Source organism: Rhinopithecus roxellana, chromosome 5 (assembly GCF_007565055.1).
Source record: "Rhinopithecus roxellana isolate Shanxi Qingling chromosome 5, ASM756505v1, whole genome shotgun sequence".
In the NCBI taxonomy this organism is placed as follows: Eukaryota; Metazoa; Chordata; class Mammalia; order Primates; family Cercopithecidae; genus Rhinopithecus; species Rhinopithecus roxellana.
The window spans coordinates 169670536-169677921 of NC_044553.1; the positions used below are offsets into that span (position 1 = coordinate 169670536).

Here is a 7386-nt window from a genome sequence, read left to right on the forward strand (position 1 = left end):
ATCCTCAACATTACTTTTATAAAAAGTCATTCTAGGCTTTTTTTTTTCCCCTTGAGGGTGAAAATCAGGCATCTGGTATCTCTTTCAAGTAATACTTTTTTGCTTTGTTTTGTTTTGTTTGAGACAGAGTCTCACATTGTCACCTAGGCTGGAGTGTCTGGAGTGCAGTGGTGTGATCTCAGCTCACTGCAACCTCTGCATCCCAGGTCAAGCGATTCTCCTGCCTCAGCCTCCTGAGTAGCTGGGATTACACGTGCGCGCCACCGTGCCTGGTTAATTTTTGTATTTTTAGTAGAGATGGGGTTTCGCCATGTTGGCCAGGCTGGTCTTGAACTCCTGACCTCAAGTGATCCACCCGCCTCGGCCTCCCAAGGTGCTGGGATTACAGGTGTGAGCTATCGCACCTGGCCTTTTTTTTTTTTTTTTTTTTTTTTTTGAGACAGTCTAGGTCTGTTGGCCAGGCTGGACAATCTCGGCTCACTGCAACTTCCGTCTCCCAGGCCCAAGCAATTCTCCTGCCTCAGCCTCCCAAATAGCTGGATTATAGGCGTGTGCCACCATGCCCGGCTAATTTTTGTATTTTTAGTAGAGACGGGGTTTCACCATGTTAGCTAGGCTGGTCCTGAACTCCTGACTTCAGGTAATCTGCCCGCCTCGGCCTCCCAAAGTGCTGGGATTAGAGGCATGAGCCACCATGCCTGGCCTCAAGTAATAGTTTTATAACACCAGTGTTCACAACCAGCTTAACAAAGAAAATCTTATAGACCAACTAACTGTGTGATCTTCAGCACACCATTCCACCACTCTTGCATATGTGTTTCCTCATATGCTAAAGGAAGGAGTTGGATTAAATGGTCTCTAAAGTCCAATCAATCTCAAATTGTCTACTTTAGCTTTTTTGGACGAATTGAATGGACAAACCTTACAACTTACTTCTTCAATTTACAAAATGAATTAAATATCTGTTACTCATTTTAAACACTGAATAAGCAGTCATATTCAGAAAACAATGTAGTATTAGAAAAAGCACAGAATCTGGAGACAGTGAGACCTACATGTAGTCATAGTCTGCATCTTAGTAGATAATGACACTGAGCAAATTATTAAATGATCAGGATTTATTTTGAAAATTAAAGGCAATGTATGTAAAGCAATTATTAAAGCCTAAATAAAAACCTGCACACATCAGCTACTATCATTTTCCAAGTAAAAAGCAGCCAAGGTAAAACAGCTACCAAATAATGATGTCCAAGATTTAAAACACCCAAACTAGTTAATATCTCTCCTAGCAATTTTAGAGATAAGGATTAGTAGTTGCCTCAAAATTCTACAAGACTTTTCTGCAAGTTTAACAGAATAACCCTCACCTCTTAAAGTGCTACAAGTCTTATTTCTTAAACACAAAGCTAAGAACTACCATTCTCATATCAGCTTGTGGTCACAGGGCAAGAGAATAAGATACTTTAGAAGCCCCCAAATTTTACGAAAACAGGACAAGACTGAGATTTGAGTTTAACTCATTTCTGACATCATGAACACATCAATCTTGGTATTGAGTAAAACATGTAATGATAGCCAACTATGTGTAAATAAGCAACAGGAAGTCAAAAATAATAAGACAAATATAAACCTGCCTTTGAGTCCAGGAGGAAAGAGAGACATAATTACTACACATTAGTAAACACAAAAGAATGAATGAACATGATACAGTGAGTATATAACACCTAGGGTCGGGAAGAGGGAGGACCAGAAGAGTTAAAAAGGAGACAGTAAAGAAAGAAAAGAAAAAATGGTAATTAAAAAAAAAAGCTAAAAAAAAGCTTAAAAAAAAAAAAAAGCACACAGTGCTTACGTTGTATCTTAAAAAAATCAGTAGACTTTGTCAGCAAGACAAAAGAAGGAAAGGCATTCTAAACAGTGGAGAGAACATATGTGAAGGCTCTGAGTCAGGAAACAGTATGGCTCATTCAGTAAACTGCTCGTATTAGTACAAGTGGAGCTTCAGATTTATGGTGGGGTAAATGCATAAGATTAGCCAGATGATGAAAGGCCTTGTAATGATAGAGACTTGGGCTGATAAAGTATGGGCTTTAAAAAAGAAGGGCAGGGAGAGAGAGCATCAGGAAGAGAACAGCTAATGGATGCTGGGCTTTATACCTGGGTGATGGGATGATCTGTGCAGTAAACCACTACGGCACATGTTTACCTGTATCACAAACCTGCCCATTCTGCACATGTACCCCTGAACTTAAAAGTTGAAAGATAAAGAAATAAATCTGAGTAACATTTCTAAGAAAGAAAGAGAAAAGAAACAAGAAAAGAAGCAATGAATAGATTTGGATAGATTTGCACTTTAGAAAAAATCACCTTGGCAGTAGTGTAAGGATGGATTAAGGGGGGCAAGACTGGAGGCAACCACTAGAGACCTCATTCTATATCCAGAGTTAAGTAAGGACATATTATTATATAGATAATCTACTAAAGAACCAGGGACTGGAACTAAAAATAATAATGCTTTAACGGATAAAGCTAAATTATCCAAAGAAAATCATTCACCTTCATGAATCTATATTCTAGAATTAAATACTTGCCATGTATCTTTAAAAAAAGAGGCTTCTAAAATTAGGCATAATATGTAAAAATTACATGGAACTAGTTGTATCCTGAGAACTAGCTACTCTTAAGGTATCTCTTCCTTTTTGTACATATAATACTTCAGACTTGCAACATAAAAACTATATGTATAAGTGTGTGTACACATATCTTTGTATACATATATTTTACATATTATACATATTATATACATATATGACATGTATATAACAGCATACACATGTCATATACGTATATATGATCAAAGCAAAAGTATATATTATATATAAAATGTATGTAAGTATAATTCATATATGTATATACGAAAACTGGGGCCCTGAAAGACTAAGGAATTATCCAAGGACACACCATGAGTAGCACAGTGAAGACTGGAATTCATGTCTTATGATTTCCTTTCTAGAAACTGCTTTAGCATATCATATTTATGATTCTAGGACTCTGAATGATAATTCAAAAGACACTTTGGTACTGTCATTTTCAGCAGTGTAATAATGAAACCATAAAATTATTTTTATGGTTCGTATGCTTCACAAGCAAAATATATCAGATGTGTTTGACAAAAAGAAATTTCCTGAAGTCTGCACCACAATAAGAATACCTATTCCCCCACCCTATTGTCCTCTAGGATATCTAAAAACGTCCTTTTTCAAACTCAGGAAAAAATTAAATTTGATAAAAGAAAATCCTAAAATTAATTTATCTTTACATAATTAAATATCCAACAACCTTAACATGTTTTAACCTTTTACTTAGGTCTATGTCTTTTCTTATTTTGTTGTGCTGCCCACCCCACCCTACAAACCCTTATAATTTTCAGATACTTGAAATACTCTTTTCCTTCATTAGTATACACAGGTGCAAGTGGCAACACTGACAAAAGCCTTATAAACACTGTACATTTCACCAATTTGCACAGTGACTGAAATGTTTTAATTTTGGGGTTTCTCTAACTTGTACTTAAAAGTAATGTCTGCTCATTGAAATAGATTCAAGTAATATATTGAAATAGATTCAAGTAATATAAAACTATAAAACTAAACTGCTCTCTTCTATGCCTCTGCAACTCCCTCCTGAAGAATTCAAACATGGTTAAGTCTGATGTGTATCCTTATAGACTTTTGTATGCTTACATAGCACAAGCATCTACAAAGAATCAACATATATTTAATACCTAAAACTCTACTGATTGTAATTTAATCTTTCTTTAATAATTTAGAAGGCAGTTAACTATTTTGCTTGGTTTCTGATTATCACAACAGACATCAATTGTATCATCATTCAGGGGTTACTAAAAAAAAGAGAGCTGAATCTCAAGTACCTTCTGTATTTCTTCCTTAGCAGTATCACAATTTTTAACTGTATTTATTTGTTGCCTTCCTCTCTCTCTTGACTTAAAGGGGAAAGCCACATGACAGCTTTAATCAGTGTACCTCCAGAGCTGTGACACATAGCAGATAATCAAATATTTGTTGACTTATCAGTCTATTTCTTACTTAGAAATGATGAAAGCTGATGTAAAAAAAAAAAAAAAGGTTCTGAAACCTGCTTAATTTGTTCTTTGTCTTTATCTCAAAAATAGGAAAAATAAGATCTGCTTACAGGTTTGGGGGTTGTCATTCCAACCAAATATCTGCTCAAGCAATCAGTTGTGACAGCTGTATATGTCAACCAGGTATTTTGGTCTGAATAGAAACAACAACAAAACTTATATTAACCCCTTCAAAGTATTAAATATTGCTGTGCGGGATTCCCTTGTTTTTCAAAACGATGTAAAATTCCAAAATTAGGTACATTATCCCTAATCTGTCTGGTTCTAAGATCAGAAGAAATGACATATTTTTAAAAATTGTATCTAAGAGGCCTGGCATGGTGACTCACACCTGTAAATCCCAGCACTTTGGGAGGCTGGGGCTGAAGGATCACTTGAGGCCAAGAGTTCAAGACCAGACTGCACAACAGCGCAAGATTTTGTCTTTAATTAATTGAATAAATAAAAAAATTAGGCATGATGGCATATGTATGTAGTTCCAGCTACTCTACTGGGGGTGGGGGTGGGAAGCTGAACTGGGAGAGCTGCTTGAGCTCTGGAGGTCCAGGCTGCAGTGAGCCATGGTAGCGATGCTACAATCCAGCCTAGAAGGCGGAATGAGTCCCTGTTTCAAAACAAACAAACCAAAAAACGAGAGAAAAAAAAAAAACTGACACGAAGAAAAATAAGGCAGGCAAAATTATTTGCTTTGGTATACTCAAATTTGTCTGTTAACCCCAGATTACACATCTACAGAATAGCTCTGAGTACGGACTTCACTGCCTGCCCCATTAAATTTCATCTACAGGCCTCTGTGATAGAGTAACTAACCAAAAGAAACATCAGGCAAACACACAGACTTTCTGACCTATACGTTGTTTTTTGTTTTGTTTTTTAACCAATACACATCATACAGGTCATTTTATTTAAATTCCACCTAAGCCTACGCTAGTTACCAAAACCTCTATAATATCCAAGGCTAAATACACTTTTACAATACAATGAAACTGTTAAGCAGGATTTTCTAAAAGAGCTCGATTAACCATCCTTACAGGTCGCAGAAAAAGCTTTTGCAGAGCTCTAGCTTTGGGATTTCAAATTCCAATGTTTTCTGGAGGCTGAATTTGACGTTAACCCTCTCTACAAATGCTTTTCAAAGGACAGAAAGAAGCCAGACAGAACACGCTTCCCAGCACTATTTGACTGTGCCTAACACTCACTCAGGCAAGACTTCAGAACAGATCTAATAATGCAGGATCAGCAAAGCAGACCACCACCTAGGAAAGCAAGCCAAAATCAGTCTTCCCCACCCTCAACAGATTTCAGTTGCTCAGGAGCGGTACCCACGCTCAACCTGCGGACACCGGCCTCCTAAAGAACCTGCAGACCAAATACCCACCTAAGGTGCTGCCACTCTAGCTCCCGGAGCTCCAGCGAGACCAGCGCGCCCCCACAGGGATCCCGGGGCAGAGAAAAGAAAACTGCAGAACAAACGCACTGCTTCTTCAACTAGGCAACAAACACCGATCAATCCTCCAACTAAGCATTGAGTAAATCTCATCCAGAGAGAAGGAGACCTGAACAAAAACGTTTCAGGATGTTGCCCAGCCGCAGACTGGGCAAGCTCGCGGTAGCACTAAAGCCCTCTCCCGCCCTCAGCGTACCCAGCGCCCACCGAGCCGCGCCCACCCGAGAGATCGCCCGGGGGCCAGCTAACTCGCCCTGTCGCCCCCAAAAGACTGGAGACCATGCCAGGTTACCGCCCCCCTCCGGGCAAAGCAGAAACCCCGGCACAGACGCTGGTCGCCGCCGTACACCCTCAGCCCCCAACAATCCCCCAAGGCGGCCCCGACCCCGTGGAACGGATACATCGCTCTCTTACCCAGAGACACCGATGAACAGACCCCTCTCCCCAGAACCCGGACACACTGCTTCTTCATCCCAGCAATGCAAAACGGACGCCCACGCCCGCTCAAAGAACACCCAAGACCCCGATGACCTGCCTCCAGTGACCAGGTTTACACCGGTGTAAACCTTGCTAAACTGCATTCTCTGCCCCAAAGAGCTTGGGACCCAGATAAAAGGACCTCTTGTCCAGGAACCCCGCTACACCACCTCAAAGAAGCTCAAGACCCTGATAAATCTCCCTCGACGTCAAAGACCCAGGACCCCGTGTGCCGCCACCCACCCCCACCTCAAGCCAGAAGAGCCCCCAGGACCCCAATACATTGCCCCCTCACCTCGGGAGCTCCGACACCCGCTACACCGCCCTTGGGCGCCCGCGCCCGGATCCCACTGCACCGCCTCCTCGACCCCCGCACTCCCAAACCCCGCCAAGCCTCGCGCCCACCAGGCAGTGCCGCGCAGCCCCCGGAGCCGCCCCCGTCAGGAGCCCGCCTGCTCCGGCTGCTCCGTGTCCCCGCTCCCGACCGCTCCTCAGCGGAGACGCGCTCCGGACTCTCTAACCTGAGCAGCGTCGGAAGGCGAGCAGACCCGGGAGCCCTGAGGAAGAGAAGGAGACAGCAAAGAAGGGGTGGCTCAGGCCTGCGGTGCCGCAGCTCCAGCCTCTCAGCAAGGAAGCGCTTGTGTGAGGAGAGCCCTCCCGCTCCGCGCGCAGCCGGGAGACCGAGCCACCGCCGTGCCCGCAGCTCTTCCCGCGAGATCCCAGCCACGGCAAGGGGCGGGGCCACGGCAAGGGGCGGGGGGGGGGCGGTGGCGGCAGCGGCAGCTCCTCGAGTGACAGTCCTGGCAGCCTGTCGGCGGCAGGACGGGAGGCAGGACTTGTAGTCTACTACGACCAATTGTAAAAAAGGAAAGGTGGTTCTCCCCGCCCCTTCTCCGCCCCTCCTCTTCTTCGCTCCTCCTTAATAAACTGTGAGCAAAGGTAGTAGTGACCAGAAGTAGTAGGAGGCAGTGGACGTTAGCGGCAAGGTAGCTCTAATGACGTGACGTGCTTGGTTTGTGTGTGGTCCTGCTAGGCCGCCGTAGATACACCTGGTTTGGGGAAGAGGCTGGTCTTCATACCGGTGTAAACCGAGGTGCGGTTACCCTTGGTTACAGCGCCACCCGAAGTGCGCAGGGGGTTTCCATCTTCCAGGTGGAAGGCCCACCCACTCCGGTTACCTGCGTCTAAACCTCCATGTAATTCCTTTCCCCGATTTGGGCTCTCCTTCCTCTCCACCTCAAACAGGGCACCATTGTTAAGATGCCCATGTTTTCCAAACCCCAACCCAGGACATCTGGTC

The 7386-nt window shown here is 43.2% G+C and overlaps 1 protein-coding gene across 3 annotated transcripts in view; it reads right to left on the bottom strand.

Annotated features, from left to right (window-relative positions):
- GLCE (glucuronic acid epimerase) overlaps positions 1-6803 on the bottom strand; it is a 124113-nt gene extending 117310 nt beyond the window's left edge. For all 3 annotated transcript variants that reach the window (XM_030930589.1, XM_030930591.1, XM_010363643.2), the window contains exon 1: positions 6608-6803. The gene's annotated coding sequence lies outside the window, so the exon portion shown is untranslated. The remainder of the gene's footprint in view (positions 1-6607) is intronic.
- Between the last annotated feature and the right edge of the window lie 583 nt (positions 6804-7386).